This window comes from Mobula birostris, chromosome 26 (assembly GCF_030028105.1).
Source record: "Mobula birostris isolate sMobBir1 chromosome 26, sMobBir1.hap1, whole genome shotgun sequence".
NCBI lineage: Eukaryota > Metazoa > Chordata > Chondrichthyes > Myliobatiformes > Myliobatidae > Mobula > Mobula birostris.
The window spans coordinates 36,591,129-36,608,723 of NC_092395.1; the positions used below are offsets into that span (position 1 = coordinate 36,591,129).

The following is a 17,595-nucleotide window of genomic DNA, read 5'->3' on the forward strand; positions in this document are numbered from 1 at the left end:
AAGACCATAAAACATAGGAGTAAAATTAGGCAATTAAGCCCATTGAATCTGCTCCAAAATTCAGTCATGGCTGATTTATTTCCCCCCTCAACCCCATTGTACTGCTTTCTCCCCATAACGTTTGACCTATCAGCCTCCTCTTTAAATATGCCCAATGTCATCACCTCCATAGTTATCTGTAGCAATGAATTCCACGGATTTAACATCTCTGCCTAAAGAAATTTCTCCTCTTCTCTGTTCTGTCGAGACTATCCCCCTTGATATTCGTTTCAGTGGTTCCTTCGAATTTTTTTTTGATATTTTCATTTCCTTACTCTATTTATGGTTTGCATCTTTAGCTATTGGGTTGATAGGTCTGTTTCAGACACACACTAGATGATCTGAGCCATTAAATATTGTTTGCTGGCACAAGGGAAATCTATGTGTTTTGTTGACACTGGACACTCAATTTTTTAAAATAACAAAAATAGACTTTTTTCATCTATAATATACAATCCTGTGTTGGCGCATGGCCAAGTGGTTAAGGCGTTCATCTAGTGATTTGAAGGTCGCTAGTTCGAGCCTTGGCTGAGGCAGCGTGTGTGTCCTTGAGCAAGGCACTTAACCACACATTGCTCTGCGATGACACCGGTTCCAAGTTGTATGGATGCTAATGCCCCTCCCTTGGACAACATCGGTGGTGTGGAGAGGGGAGACTTGCAGCTTGGGCAACTGCCAGTCTTCCATACAACCTTGCCCAGGCCTGCGCCCTGGAAACCTTCCATGGCGCAAATCCATGGTGTCATGAGACTAACACAATCCAAAAAAAAAGTGTTCATTAATGGTGATTAATGGTCATTAATGTAAAATCTTTTTAACAAGAATGCAAACATTTCATCATTGTGAATCATGTGACTCTCAGATAAAATTCCTTTCATTACTTGAAGGTATTCCCTGCTGATCTCTGACCCTCCATATGCAGTAGCAGAAGGGACACTAGACCTCAATCGGATCCTGAAAGAGGCATATCTTTCACATGCACATCAAACCTGACCAGAATGGGACTGTGTGCTTTCAAAGAAGGAAGGGGACTATAAATGTTTTTTTTTTGCAGTGGATGTCTGTAGTTAGATGATTTGGATGGCACAATCTTTTCCCTTTTTGCTGGCCACCCTAATGTCATTAAAAATCTTGGAAATCACATCCAATCCTGTATTCATCGATGCCAGTTTGGGCCTTTGTCCTTCATGCATTACTCATCTAATGTGCCACCTAAATCATCTAAGTACAGACATCCACGGCAAAAATAAAACATTTACAGTCTCCATCCTCGTTTGAAAGCACACAGTCCCATGCTGGTCATTTTTGGTGTCCATGTGGAAGATGGGCCACTTTCAAGATCAGTTTGTGGCCTGGTGTCCCCTCTGCTACTGCATATGGAGGGGCAGAGATCAGCAGGGAACCCCTTCAAATAATGAACAGGATTTCACCTCGGAGAAAGTAATCGGTGTAAAGTCCTTGATTTTCATCATTTTATTTTGCATAGAAACAGGATTGCATAATAGACAAAACCATGGGAGCTCAAATTTTACAACATATGTCAGTGATAATAAACCTGACTTGGATTCTGAGACTTTGCCCAGTAAGGGACCACACTTTGAATTGTTACTTATTTGCCTATGAAGTTCTTTGGCATATCCTTATATCAAGGAAAAATAATAGTTGGTTGCACTCTTACCTGTAAAGCAAGGGCTGCATTTTCATTACTTATCTTCAGACAAGTGCATAAAATTCACTTGTGTTTAAATGCAGTCCTGAGAGAGGATCACGGAACCAGCGGTGCCTTTGAGTGAAGCATTATTTAAGGCCTTGTTTGAAGGTTGAGAAGCTGTGGCACTCTTTTGTGGAAGAGGGAATGCCCAAGATTTCCGTTGAATCCCTGGAATATATCGTATGGCTGCTAGCTCCTCCCTTTGCTGTGGTCTTGTCACTCAAAACTTCAGCAGCATCTAAGACTCAGCACTGCTAATCAGGTGCTGTACTCTTCTCAAGTTCACGTTCAAGTTTAATTGTCATTCAGCCATACATGAATACAGCCAAACTGAAGAGTGTTCCTCCAGGGCCAAGGTGCAAAACACAATACCAATGGTCATACACAGCACAAAGCACATATAGCACGTATAAGATAGCTATATATCTAGCCCAAGTCCATGAGTGACATATCCTGTAAATTGGTGCATGGGTGTTATCGGTAAGAATAAGGAGTTCTCAGCAGCCCACGGATGAATGCATGCACACAATCTAGCTTGTCTTCCACCGAGCAAACAGTGGTGGGTAGTACCAGTGGGAGGAGCCAGTGCCCAACCTAGCATGGATGCTGTGCTACACTGCCACCAGCCTCTCCTCTCCTGGACAGACCTCAACTGGAAGCCACACAGCTTCCCCAACTGTCTCTCTCACCTATTAACAAGGGAAGTGGACTTCCAGTATTTTACGTTAACCAGTCTCCAGCAGGGTTTTGTGATTGCAAGAGGAACGTCCAAGACAACCAGTTTCATGCGCCAATTCCAATGCCGTTTTGTAGCAGGCAGTAATGCAGTCCAGACCAAGTCCAGTTCCTCCGCTATCAATCGGCTCGCTGATGGGATAGACCTATAGTATTTGAAGTTCTTAATGTCCAACATTGTCTTGTGATTGTGAAAGTGATGTTTAAAAATGTTTTTTTTAAAAAACCTTTGGGTCGCCCTAGAGTGGTTGCTCTGTCCGAACCTGCTGCCAGCTTACTGCCGTCCGTGAATTGGGTCCAAGCAGCGTTCTGGTCCTCAGAGAATAGAGGTGTAATCAGTGAAGTGTTTGTTCCAGGACTGCCCATTAATGATAGTTGCCAGGACACAATGGTGTACCTTCTCCCACAGTCCTTTGATTGTAAGAAGATCAAACTCCCAATGAAATAAACAGCACCACATAATCTAGTTTCCAAGGCATTGACTGTTTGCTGAAGTTGCAGGCTATATTATTGAAATGAGCAAAAATTGATCAAAACTTTGGACCTTTAGTAAGTGCCCATTTGATGTTTTGTGTCTGCTTCTTCAATGGAACAACTGAAGATTAAATTACTGTTGCATTTCTCACTGTCACAGCCTTTTTATCATGAATATCATCACCTCCATCTATCAGGCAACTACTCGTATCCAATAACATTCAGGGAATACTTTTGTAAGGCTATTGGAAGCATTAAATACAAGTTACAATTGAAGACATTTACATGCACCAGACCCTTACATGACTGAAATGCAGTTTGGGAATTCTCAGTGCAGCATAGACAACAAAGAAAATAGCAACACTTCATGCATCAAAACCAAAGTATGAAGCAATAACTGGTTTTATTTACCTTAGGAATGGATATGATATGGCTTTACGAAGGAGATAGGTAAAATAGCAAAAGCGAAATCACTTTCCGTCTCATTACTTTTGTCACTCCAGATACATATTATATCCTATGTTTTCATGACTGCTTGGCTTCTGGTTTTAAATTCAAAACCCTTCAGGTTGGCTCCTTTTCTTTCTCAGAGAGCTCCTGTTGATGGTCAATGAGCTAAGCTTCAGCCCGCACCTTCACAAATAACCCCATCCCATAGTGCAGATGCAGTCAACCAATGCACAGCATGAAACCTCCAAAAAAAAGTCCTGTGCTTGTATGTCCTGTTGTGTAAGCAATATTGTAGGGGAAATACCTGTAGCAAAGCTACAGAATTCTGGGTTTTTTTTTTATAACATTCCGAGGATGATTGCTAAGTTAAACTACACAATACTCTGAGCTAAAACAATCCTGGGTCTTTAGAAAACAGTTCAAAGTTTCAATTTTCAGTCTAAAGCAAATGCTTCACCACAGATATATATATTTTGTCCTAGCTTTCACCTGCCTTTAATGTATTTATTCTTTTTCTACTAAGGGGGTTCTTCTCCTTCCCTTGTTTCATGCATGTTTGTGACATACAACAGCTTGTATAGGCACAGAAATACATATTTTCCTATATAACCCAATGATTCCATTCCACCTGTTTGAATTACTTTTAGAAATTTCAAAGAGAATTGATACATTATTCAGAGGAGACAATTCCTGTCTATAAAGTGGCTGCTTTTGGTCACCTTACCCATGCCCCTGTCAGCCTATCAGTCGCTGTGGCCCACATTTGGGCCTTTACACCTTGTGATGTAGAATTGTAGATGGTATTACATTAAGAGATTTCAATATTCAAGACAAATAATTAGATTATCTTGTGTTCCAGAATAGCTATAAATTAGCCTTGTGGTTCATGATCAGTATGCTACAAGAACTAAATAAGCTTGAAACCTGAAGTTTATTGGGGGACAGATTTGGACCATGAAGGTTGCTAGCCCGGGGAACCATAAGTTGGTTAGGAAAGCATTAGAGTTTGCAAACTATAGTGGGAGGTTAGACCGAAATTCATAGGGCTTGGGTATGTTGTGGAATAGGGTGGCCAGAAGGGCTGTTGGGAAGGTTTGAACTAGGAGATTGGAGATGGATTGCCTGGAAGTGAAATCTGCAGTAGGACAGGAGATCCCTGGACTGTGAACTATACTATTAAAGCAAATATTCATCTTGTTTTATCCCAGCGATGACTTGTATTGACACTGCCTACCTGAGGAAAGACCAAAAGCTGATCTTAGTCCACTTACACATGCTTCAATTGTGGGTTTTAAAAAAAACTTACCTTTCCTTGCATATTGGATGCATCGGGTATCATTATAGCATTGAGAAACAAGATACCCAAACAGTGAGTACTACCTGTTTCAGAATGTCATTACATTATTCTGTGTGGATGTACATCCAAAGAAACCAAGATTATATTTTGTAATCCTTGCTCTTAACTTTAATTTTAGATTCCTGGAATAAAAGAAATAATTTGAATTTAAAGACTCCAAGCACCCCAAAGCACTTTATACCATGAAGTTATTTTCATGTGTGGTCACCGATGTGATGTAAGAACTATTTTCCTTACTTGTCTTAGAGCTCACTTGCAAAAAGATAGAGCACTCAATCATTAGAAGTCTGTGAACTGTGCACACTTGACTGATATCTAGCACTACAGTGGAATTGGTGGAATAAATATCTATGCTTGAGTGTTGTCCTTCTGTACAGTAGCATAATGCATCATTTGCTTTTGTGTTTACTTTCCATTAATGGATTTAACTCAGTGAAATTCGGAAATTCTGCTGGTGCCAGTTACTGGAAACAGAAAATGCAGGAAATACTCAGCATGTCAGGTCACTTCTGTGGGAAAAGAAACAGAGTCAAAATTTCAGGTCAAACACTTTTCATCGGAACTCAGTGGTAGATTTCCTGTTTATTTACCTTTTTGCTGTTTTCTCCCCCTATCCTATTCCCCAGCAGCCCTGTTAATACTATGAAATATATACACTGAAAGAAATGTTGAAATTAGGAATAGTTTTATAATATTACCCAGTAAAGGCCTGCTGAGGACTAACAACCAATCCCAGCTGATACTGTGCCTTTGAGTCACACTCAGCAGTACCGCAACTGGTAATTGCTGTGAAGTTCCAGCCTCTGAGATCACACATGAATTTTGTAATGATGCTTTCAACCAAGAGAAGACTAGGCGGTTGCCATGGAAAAAGAAATAACCAAATTATAAGACTAATAATTCTGTTTAAAAATGCCTAATGTAATTGGCTTTTGAACTTGTGGGTTGGTTGATTTTACCTCCTGACAATATTTTTGGTTGGGAAACAAGACCAGGAAAGAGAACTGATTTACAGTTTTTCCGTTCTACAGCCATGACCAAAAATCGGGAACAAAGGGACAGCAGGTTGGAAGAATATCATTGAGGTGATTTTAATATTCGGCTTCAGCGTTATTTGGGAAATACAAAGTTACTTCCTAATAGATGTTGTTAGCAGTCAGCCAATCAGATGAGGCTTATTTTAATTCTCCCTTCCACTGAATTACTGGAAAAGGGGACAAGATCGTAACTAGCATTATGCTCTTTTTGTACAAAGATTACGTAGGATATACTCATCTGCTCTAATCTATTTGAGCCAGCCTGTCCATTTATACTCCACTGGAGTTTTGTCCCACCTTTCTCAACTAACGTAAGAGCAAAACATAATATTTTCTGTCCCTTTTCTGGTTTTTCAATAAGTACACATTTACAATAACCATTCTTTAAGTAATATTTCTTTTGCTGAATCCTCTTTGATTCCTTGCACACTCATACTGTTTTGTTCTTCCCTGCAACTGAAAGTACACTTTCTATGCAACTGAAGCTGTTCATGATTTCACAAATCTGCTATGAATCATCCTTCAACTTTTATAAGATTAGCGAACCCCAGCCTGCTCATTCTTTCCTAACAGGTATATCACAGAGTGATTATCATTCTTGTGAATTGGCTTAATACTTCAGAATCCTCCTCAATTTCTACATTCCTCCTCTGCTTTTCAGTTCTATCCAGTTGAGTTTATTATCATTTGACAAATGCAGAGAGCGACGGGTGCAAAGAAAAACTTGTTTGCTGTATCATCACAGGCACTGGGTACAGACAACAGATAACACAAACTATACATATAAAAGGTAGTTTTTTTGTGCAAAACAAGAAAATAGTGCAAAAATCAGAGACAAGTCTATGACAGTACAAGAGGTGGTCTGCAGGGTTCCATTGCTGAGTTAGGATTAGGATTGTGCAGGTCTTTTCAAGAACCTGATGGTTGTTGTAAAATAGCTGTTCCTGAACCTGATGGTGTTGGACTTCAGATTTATATACCTTCTGCAGTGAGTAGCCAGAAAAAAAGATACCAGCAGCAAGAATGGTGTGGAGTGATTGATGATAGCTTCTGTAATTTTTTTTTCCAAGTAGTCCTTCACGTAGATGCTTTCAGTGGTGGGCAGGGCTATGCCCATGATGGACTGGCCTCTGCCCACTGTGCCGTGCATCCTCGTGTCCTTTAGAATTGCCCTACCAGCACATGATGCAAACCAGTCAGGATGGTTTCAGAAGTGCATCTGCAGAAGTTTGTTCGGTATGTGGTTACATGCCAATTCAAGTTGATCGCATTAGTGTTTATAAAATGTGCCTCCTTTAGCGGAATTCTCTGTGCCCAGTCAAGTTTGTGACAGCAATACCAAAAGTGTCAGTGTGTATGGCTTCTAGCTGATCTGCTGTATTAGGGTGTACAAGAATTGAAACCAGTGAAAAAAAAAGATTGCATAACTACTTATAACACTTGCAAACCCTACCTCTTAAGTAAGAGAACCTAGTTTAATTTGAGGAATGTGAATTATCTAATAAAGTATTTGGAAGCGGTCAGTGATCTTGATAGTTAAAGGGATTTTGTATTACAGCCACTGCATGTAAGGAATCTTCTTGTCAGTGGGATACTTACAGTTTGAATTTGTGTACTGGATCTCCAGGTGTTACAGTTGTACTCAGCATAGGTTAAACCATGTTTAAAGCGTTAAATGCAGTTCTGGTAGCTACACTATAGATGGGATATCACTAAGCTTAGAGCGAGTTGAGAAATCATTCATGAGAATTTTGTGAGACTGGAAAGCTTGAATTATAAGGTGAAAATGGATAGGCTGAGAATTTCCCCCTGGAATTAAGGAGGCTGGGAGGTTATACAATGATGAGGGGCACAGATAGGGCAGATAGTCAGTATTTTTTTAAATCCCAGTATATAGGGAGTATAAAACTGATTTTATTGGTTTAAGGTAAGCAGGGAGAGTTTTGTTTAATACAGTGGGTGGTGAGTATATGGAATGAGCTGCCAGAGAAGGTAATAGTGACAGGTACAATTACAACATTAAAAACCAAGCATTTGAACAGGTACAGGGATAGGAAAGGGGCTAAATACATGCAAAGGATTAGTTTGGACAGGCTTCTTGGTTGGTATGGCCGAGAGGAACCAAAGAGTCTGTTTCTGTGCTTTGTAACTATATGAATTTAAATCCTACTTAATCAGAGCGGTGCCAGTCACTACTATAAATGTTAACAATCTTTAATATAGTAAGTCATACTAAATTTCAGTCCATTCCTCAGTGTATTTGAGTCTGCTGCCCAGGAACGAAACTTGACCATCCCACTGGTGAAATTGGTGTGAGCTCTTCCTGTGTGAATCAGCACTCGTGCCTTTATCATTCTTCAATATGTGAACTTAGAAGTATCACATTGCCATGTCAATCTGTCATCTTCTGGTTGCCAGCTAACAAAAAGAAGATAGAAGTAGTTAGTCGACAAAATTTTATTGTACTATTGTTGTTATCAAAGTAGGCAGAAAGAAATTCAACAAAAAAAAAGCTGTTAAAAGAATAGGGAATTGATATCAGGGACATCTGTACATAAATGTGACATTGGAATTTTCCACTTCCTTGGGTCAGGGAATCCAATTCAAGTGAGGTTTAATTTAAGACATTCTTATATGCTTGTCTCATTTACCACAGAAATACTTCATAAGCTGTAAGAGTGTATATTTAGAGATGGGGATCTCCCACTGAAATAGCCTTAGTTAATTGATCTCCATAATGGAATGCTGCAATTGGACACGGAGTCCTTGGACACGGAAGGAAAACAAGCTGCTTGGACTACTTTGCTTGAACTCTATCCATGGGCAACCACTGGAAAGTGAGTGTGGGTGGAATTTAAAGACAGAAGCAACTTCAGTGATAATGGCTGAGATAAATAGCTCACTGACACATTGGCTAGCTGGGTTTGCATATGAGGAGTTAGCTTCCGGCTGAGATACTGGAGGCTGCCTATAGAATCAGAATGACATGTCAACAGGAGCCTTCAGGAGAGAAGAGTTGCCAATTCTGAATTATGATATGAGTGATGCATAACTAGATACATATGAAGGGGGAGAAAACTCAATTATTTATATATTTGATGCTCATGAATTCCAAGTCTTACACACCATAAAATGAAGTAAATTATTCACAGCTATCAGTACAATATTCCTGTGTGTAGTCAAATTTTAAATGATTAAAGACAACACTGAATTCTCACTTTATTGTCTTGACTGAATTGCTGACCAGATTCAATAATATGCCTGAAAGTTGATCTTTTCTCCGCTACAGTGAGCAGTTTAAAATTAATTATTACCATCTGTCTGTTAAATCTGTCAGCTGTGCACATGGCTAACTTCATTGAATGTGCAGCCCGGAGTTAATGTGAGACATGGGGTGAAATCCACATCCACTATGCAGGGCTGGATTGGCTGTGATGGTGAGCCAGCAAAATACACAGGCAGGTTGTTTGAGCTTCTGCATGTGTGTAAAGAGGGAAGAATAGAGCAAGCAAATGTTGATGCTTTAGAAATTGAGAAAGGAGATTTTAATTATGGTAAATGAAGGGTAGAGGTATTGAACAATTATTTTGTACCTGTTCTCACTGTAAGTAACCAGTAGCCAAATGAAAGTGATAAACCAGTATCACTGGGAAAGTGAGTACAGTGGATTCCAGTTAATTGGGGCAGCCATTCATTTGCGACAACTCTTACAGAACATAAGCAAATTGACAAAGTTCCCTTCATTTATTTGGGACACTAAGCCACTCAATTGGGGCGGGGAATGGTTGCTGAACAGTTTCTAACTAGCATCAGTCATGTTCACATCATGTGGCCGTTAGACACTATACCGTGTTTGTTGTGAACAGTTTTGAAAGTGTCACTCGTGTGTATTTATGTTCAAAAAGCAGTGATTTTTGACACTAATAGTTGGCAAGTAATAAGACAATTCAGAACTGTTTTGTTCACTGCAGTTTCAAGTATTCAGGCTTGGAGATGCCAGCTGGGAGGGAAGATAAAATAATTTCACTACTTTGATAAGATAGGAACTACGAAGTTTGTGAAAAAGGGTCTCGGCCCAAAACATCAGCTGTTTACTCTTTTCCATAGATACTGCCTGGCCTGCTGAGTTCCTCCAGCATTTTGTGTGTGTTGCTTTGGATTACCTGTATCTGCAGACTTTCCCGTGTTTGAGGAACTACGAAGAACGTGAAGGTATCAACAATCATCTGAAATGCACAATGAAAATGAAGATTTGGAGGATGCAATCATCAAAAGCATTGTTTGAATGCAGTCCATTATCTGCACCAGGAGCTTGTGTTGATTTTGTTTATCTTACAATCAAAATTCCATGGGAATGTACACTGGATGAATTCCTCCATTGATAACTACTAGGAACTAATGCACAGTGCTATAGTACTGTAGTTACATTGGTAGTGTTCTAATATGTATTTTGTTAAACAGTTGTGTCCTTTTTATACCCTTTTAACCCTTTTAACTATTTCCATGAAACTTCAGCTAATTGGGGCAGCCATTTAATTGGACCAAAATGTATTGGTCCCAATATGTTCCAATTAACTGAAATCCTGTGTACTAGTTAACTGAGGGGAAAGGACTAGAGTGAAATACTATATTCTGCTTTTTTTTTCTTTTTACTACCTCGATATACTCATGTATGGCATGGTCTGTCTGGATGGTATTCAAATAACAGCATTTCACTGTATATCAGTGCATGTGACAAAAGCCACTGTCTATGGTTTTGCTGCCATTGAATATCAAAGGACAGGATCCTGTGTAATGTTCAAAACACATGAAGGGTATATTGTTTAAAGGGGAAACATGAGTTGAGCTGACACCTAAGAGAATGCTTTGAATCAGTTGTACAATAATTGTTGAGAAAGACTTGTACTTTGTATTAATATATAATGAGTAAAGTTATAGTTTGGGGGGGGGGGAATAGGTAAACTAGGGGTTAAACAAATTCCCTGGACCTGGAGACTACATTCTAGGGGGGTAATGGATGTATTAAGTTTCATTTTCTAAAATTCTGGAAATGTTCAAGTAGATTGCAGACCAACAGATGTCATCACACTATTTAAGAAAGGATGGAGGAAGAAAGTAGCCTAGTCAGCCAAACTTTGATTGATGGCTAAATCCATGTGCAAAGAAAGCAGGTACAGTACCTGCAATCGTTGCTGGGTCCAAACTGGGAGGCATGGAAACTATGAGCTGGAAGTCACATGGAATGAATTCTTTATTAAAGAGTGTGAGGAAAGCACTCTTTGATTAGGGAGAATCAGTATTGGTTTTATCAAAGGGAATTTATGTTCCATATTTATTGGAACTTTTGATGAAGGTGTAACTGGGACAATGTAGGTGAGGCAGTAAATGCTGTGATTTTTCTGTTTCCAAAAGGCATTTGATGAGGTGCTACACAAACAGTTTCTGCAAAAAGTAAGGGTTCCTGAAGCAATGTAGTAGAATGGATAGAAAATTGATTAATAGATTTCAAAAGAGGAGCAATAAATGGATTAGTTCAAGTAGGTAAAATATAGCCGGTGTGGGTGGTGTCTTGGGGATTACTGGGGCTTCAGCAATGTACTCATGAAATACACGAAGGATCAAAGTGTGTTACATCCAGGTACGCTGATGGCAAGTTTGAAAGTGACTGGTGAGGACTACACAGAACGTCAATGAAGGGTGTCAACAGATTGTGAGTGGGGGGAAGATGTGTCAGACAGTGTACAGTAAAATGAATGGAATTACAAGATCATCCTATTCTGGATTTTAAAAAAGGGAAAAAAAGGAATTCCTGAGGAACACAAAAAAGAGTAACTGAAATACAGAGGAAATATTCTAGACTCCTTTTGGAGACACTTGGTGCCATGGTACAAGAAATATAAAATAGAAACTTGCTGTTCCAGCAACAAATTGAGGCAATTAGTCTTTAATGTAAAGAAGATGGGGTGGGTGGAGTGACAAAGGTAAGACCTGGCAATGCAATTGTTACCTTATTTAAGGGAGGTATATTTGCTTGGTGATGGAGCATTACGAGATCACCAGCTTGTTTTCTGAGGTATTGGGTTGTCATATGAAGAGAATGGGACTAAATATATTGGATATTTTCTGAGTTTTTAAGACTGAAGTGTTACAATATTGAAGCAGTTATGATTCCAAGCGTGGTGTTCAGAGGGTCTTTCCCCCTCTTGGGGAGTATGGAAATAGGAGATGTTGTCTGTGTATAAGGCATTGACCACTTAAGACTGAAATGATGGGAAGCATTATTTCTCAGGGGGCTGTTAACCTTTGAAGAATCACTGAAAGCTTTGAACAATGAGTCATTAAATAAATTTAAATCTGAAGTGGCTAATTGTTGCACTGACTAGAACTAAATGAGAAAGTAATGAATAGGTGCACAGGTTAACCCTTGACTACCTCTTCTTGCTTTCCCCTCTACTTTATAAAGGGGCTTCTCCTGGGCCCACACTAAGCCTGGATTAGGCACTGGATCCGCTGTTGTATGCACTCAGCATTTATAATTTTGATTTCATATTTGAGTTGATAGTGTGTGCTATCATGCTGTCTCATTCAGAATTTTAATATGACCAAAATGTTCTTCAGCTAATACTCTGGAGGATTAAAATGCCATTGTGCATTATAACTGCAATTTTTTTATTAAAAAATGCTTGAAATGAAAATCCATTTCAAACAGTTTCGCTGTGAACTCGTATAAAGGACCATTTGAATTCCATAACTCAATTTAAGCTTTATTTTGTGGGCACAGTGAAGGGCCTCCAATGTTGAAAAGAACAAACAAAAATAGAACAACTTATTGCAGTTAGACTTGGGTTTGAAGGCTTAGGTGTGAGAGGAAGGAAGGTAGGTCGCGGAAGCAAGAGATCTAATTATTCACAGTCCTTGTGAAAGAAATGTTTAAATAGAGACAATTTGCCAATGCAAACATAACCACATTGATATTTTATTTCATTCATGTAAAGGAAAATGTAAGGGCTCTCGTGATAGTGAGGTAGAAATTGTAATGCAATGATGTTCAGCTGGTTCAGTAAGCAAATATGCTTTCTGACAGCCAATAAAACAGGAAAAGCCTATAATCTGGTTGGTTTGAAACAAGAAGTCAAAAGGATAGTGGAGGTGGATAGTGTGGCTGTATTTGTTGGCATGCAGAAATAGGGACGCAGCCACCATGCAGCTCCATTTCTGATGCAAGCAGCAATGCAACTTCATGCTGTTAGTGTAATTAAATGATTTCTGCAAGCAGGCAGCATTGGGTGTGCCACTGAGTGGCTGTTCGCCTCGGCCGGTGGGCAGGGCTGTGGGTGTCCAGCATTATGTCAATCTGGCTGCAGCTCCTCAAGGCCATGCTTTAACAAGTAAAGTAGAGGCGCATTGTCGCTGCGTAAAGTGCCTGCAGATATTCTGGATGACAGTCTGATGCAGTGGACTGTGCAGAATGAAGGCATTGTGATCCCTGCCTGTCACAATGACTGCTGTCACACATCAGGTGAACAATGAGGAAATGGAGTGTGCCTCCATTGCAGGATGTTTCAGAAGCGCAGAACCTGTAGATCAGCAAAGGTTACACAGCGTATTACCACTCATGGTCGGAGGATTAAAGAGTGGAGTTGGGGATAGACAGCAGAAGTGTGTGGCTGAGATTAGACAAAATGAATCAGAATCAGGTTTAATATCACTGGCAAATGTCGTGAACTTTGTTACCTAGTGAGTTAGTGTTCATGGGCTTAATGTCCATTTGGGAATTGGATGGCAGAGGGGAAGAAGATTCATGGATGAATTGGAAAGGAAGTAGGAGATATTTCCTCAGTATCTTTTCCACTCTCAAAAAGGGGAAAATAGTTGGTGATTCAAGCCAATAGAAATATTATTTTGGTAAATAAAACTAAACCATAGTGCCGGGGAGTACTCCTTCCACAGAGGCAGGCAGACGGACTCTAAACAATGTTGCAACACTAAGAGCAGCTGGCCAGATGATACCATTCTGAAAATGATGCTGATCAATATTATTTTTGCCATATAGGTTACAAGCATCAAGTGAGTTTGGCAAGGTGAGTGTTTATAATTAAGTGAGCCGGGCATTCTGTGAAATAGCAGCCACTCCAAGGAGTTTCGATTTGGCCAGTCTGTGAAGAATAGAAGCCTGTGTAATGGGAGCCCAGGAGGATACAGGCAGATCTTTTGAAGAATATTCAGAGAACTGGTGCAGAAACAAGATGGTTGTACAGAGATATACAGATAATTGGCTGCTGGAAGGGTATGGACAGATGGTAAAAATTCCTGCTTCCCTGCAGAGAAAAAGTTTCTTGTCAGATCCAGGAGCAAGGTTTAAGTCATGGGCATTATGGATTTTTGACAAAGAGAAGTTATTGTGGGGGCTGGGTGAGGTGGTGGGGAAGGAGTATTTAACATTAAAATCCATGGTTATCTGAGTAAAGGCAGTCTAAATAATAAGAATGATACATTAAATGTGTCCATTATCTGCTTAGTAAAAGTAATTACATATGTGGAAAGAAGAATAATGGCTCCAGAATTGTAGCATATTCTTGTTAATGCAATTCATTAAGATTGACAGTTTAATTTGTTGGGCTTTTATTTATTTCAAAAGAATCTCCCTTTTTTATATCTACATTAAAGAAGCACTCTTACAACCTGTTTCTTAAGTTGTACTATTGAACGAAGATTGACAGTATTGTAGTTAGAAAGCAAAAACAGTTAGTTCCTTTTGTCAAGATTTAATGTCATCGTCAATTACTAAGGAATTTACTCAAGTGGGGAGTGCCAACTCTTGGGTGGAAAGCACAGATGTTTCCCTCTCCTCTGCTGTTGTACAGCTCTGTGATTGACTACCTGACCTCTAAAATCTCCAAGAGATGTAAATGCTGAAGACATTACAGTTCAACTTTTCATGTGGCGTCTGCCATCAGTAAGCTCCATTTTTCTGCCTTATTGGTTAATGTTCTGAGCAGTGCCACGTGTCCAGAGTCTTATCCAAGTTCACCTTCAGGTTATGGCATGCCTTCCTTCTCATCAACTTCCATTCAACATCATGATACAATCACTATCCCCAAGTTTTATACGTTTCCCCTTAGACCTCACTTTGTGCACAGTGAAGCGCTTGATTTCCATTCATGTCTTTGTTCCTTTGAGTAGATTTGATGAAAGCCCAGGACTTAGAATGTGCAGGGCACTAATGGCATTGAAGAGAGTAGGTACAAAGATGAAAGAGTGGTACCGGTAACACAGCATTGTGTTTTGAAATTCTGCAGGGAAGCAGTGTTATTGAGCTGAATTTGGATTCAACAGTCAGAGCACATACACTGTACCTCATTTCCCAAATCACAGCAGTACAATTTCGTTAGTAATACATTCACTGAAAATATTCCCCTTTTTCCTAAATAAATTCTGCCCAGTAGCTTCTGGAAGTGTTTCAGATTTAAAATTCATTTTGTGGGATTTCATTTTTAAAATGGAATGCTGAGCAAAAACACATTTGCATTGTCTTTATTACATGTATGTGGTAGCTTTGTGTGGTGGGAACATGGCACGATAGATAAAACTGAGCATGAGAAAGATGAGAGATAAAGAGAAATGTTACTACGTACAACTGATATTATTTAGTTTACAAAATGAGCCCCAGTTGAAACTAACACCTAATGTTAAAAAAACATGAGAGGCATATTCGCATTTTAAAGCTGAGCCTGAAAGAAAAGCCATATTTTTTGAGAAAGGCAATGAGGCAATACAGTTGGATTTTCAAATCAAACAAAGCTTTCAAAGGAGAAGAATGTAAAATAGGAGACATTGTAATGGCTGATGATGAGATTGGCTTCTTTGCTCTTGGAAGTTAGTGGGATTTGGTGGATGGAGGATCTCAATCAATGAAACATACTTTCAACATAAGTGGCCTGTCATTCAAAACTGAGAAACATGTATATTGCTCTTGGAGGGTAGTGAATCTCTGGAATTCTCTACCCCAATAGAGTTAAACAGAACTATTTAAATTTGAAGCTTGATGAATCTGAATGGTGTCACAGCAACAACTTGGCACTCGTCGTTAGTAAGACGAAAGAGCTGATTGTGGACTTCAGGAAGGGTAAGACAGGGGAACACTTACCAATCCTCACAGAGGGATCAGAAGTGGAGGGAGTGAGCAGTTTCAAGTTCCTGGGTGAAAAGATTTCTGAGGACCTAACCCGGTCCCTACATATTAATGCAGCTATAAAGAAGGCAAGTTAGTGAATATACTTCATTAGGAGTTTGAAGAGATTTGGTATGTCAACAAAAACACTCAAAAAATTTCTTTCGGTGTACCATGGAAAGCATGGCTGCATCACTGTCTGGTATGGGGGGGGTGGGGTGCTACTGCAGAGGACCGAAAGAAGCTACAGAGGGTCGTAAATTTAGTCGGCTCTATCTTGGGTGCTAGCCTATAAAGTACACAGGACGTTTTCAAGGAGCAGTGTCTCAGAAAGGCGGCGTCCATTATTAAGGACTTCCAGCACCCAGGGCGTGCCCTTTTCTCACTGTTACCGTCAGGTCGGAGTACAGAAGCCCGAAGGCACGCACTCAGCAATTCAGGAACAGCTTCTTCCTCTCTGCCATCCGATTGCTAAATAGACATTGGACCCGTGAACACTACCTCGCTTTTTTTAATATATATTATTTCTGTTTTTGCACGATTTTTAATCTATTCAACATATACTGTAATTGATTTATTTTTTCCCTCTTCTTCTATATTATGTATTGCATTAAACTGCTGATGTCAAGTGAACAAATTTCACGACATACGCTGGTGATAATAAACCTGATTCGGATTCTTTGAAAGAAAGGAGGATTGAGGGATTTGAAGATCTGACGCAGAGTAGGAGTTGTGGCTCTGGTTAGATCAGACATGATCACACTGAATTGAGGAAGGCTTGAGGGGCCAGGTGGCGTGTTCCTTCTCTTTGTTTGTGTTCTTGCATAAAGAGTGATTTAAACAAAACTAAAAATTTTGTTAAGTTGCTCATAAGGTGCTGTGAGCAAGGTTGGCAGCTGACAGAGCTATGGGGAGAAGAGTGAAAATCTAAGAATGTCATCACAGCTAAGGATGGTGATTGTGGAGAATTACGGGAAGGACTGGGAAGAGAGCCACATTCTATGAAAACCCAACATCAACCAAAGGGATGTTTGCCTTCAAGCTATTCCAACTGCAATCTGTTGGTAAAATTGGGTAACTGAGCAATAAAGTATAAATGGGGGAGAAAACAAAAAAAGGAATGGGGAGAGAAGCCAAGAAAATATAGGCATCAAGTTGGGCAAGATGAACATATCAAAGTCACAGTTTAAAATATAGCAGGAGATCCACAAATCTAAATGTAAAGGTTTGGGTCTGTCATATATTTGATACCACAGTTTAGAAGCCAGAATTGTTCCAGTCAGAAACAAGCAATCAGTTAATTCTGATTTCTTCTGACCTTGGATCAGATACTGTATTTACAGGTTGATGCTACTCAGCAGCAGTTCCTACCAATGATCATAAATCCAGTTGCAATAATTGGATTCTGGTATTGAAGGAATTGCCCAGGTTAAATGGAGCTGTACTTTAAAAGCAGTATAATTCATTGTCTATAATTTGGCTCACACTGACCATTTTTGGCAAATGCAGCATTAGTCGGATTGAAATCATACCTCTCTTCAGAAAAGTAATTAGAGAAATTAGATGTAGTTTGGAGATAGTGGCAATTTTTTTTCCCATTGTTCCGCTGGGATTTTAGTTT

At 39.6% G+C, this 17,595-nt stretch overlaps 1 protein-coding gene across 3 annotated transcripts in view; it reads left to right on the plus strand.

The window, feature by feature from the left end:
* sema6bb (sema domain, transmembrane domain (TM), and cytoplasmic domain, (semaphorin) 6Bb) overlaps window positions 1-17,595 on the plus strand; it is a 567,817-nt gene that overhangs the window by 67,415 nt on the left and 482,807 nt on the right. Inside the window, exons 1-2 of one of the 3 annotated variants that reach the window (XM_072244025.1) lie at window positions 4,948-4,983; window positions 9,911-10,015. The exons of 1 other annotated variant lie outside the window; for it this stretch is intronic. The gene's annotated coding sequence lies outside the window, so the exon portion shown is untranslated. Of the gene's footprint in view, window positions 1-4,947; window positions 4,984-9,910; window positions 10,016-17,595 lie in introns of those variants that run through there. One more of the 3 variants, XM_072244024.1, reaches the window with a different exon arrangement.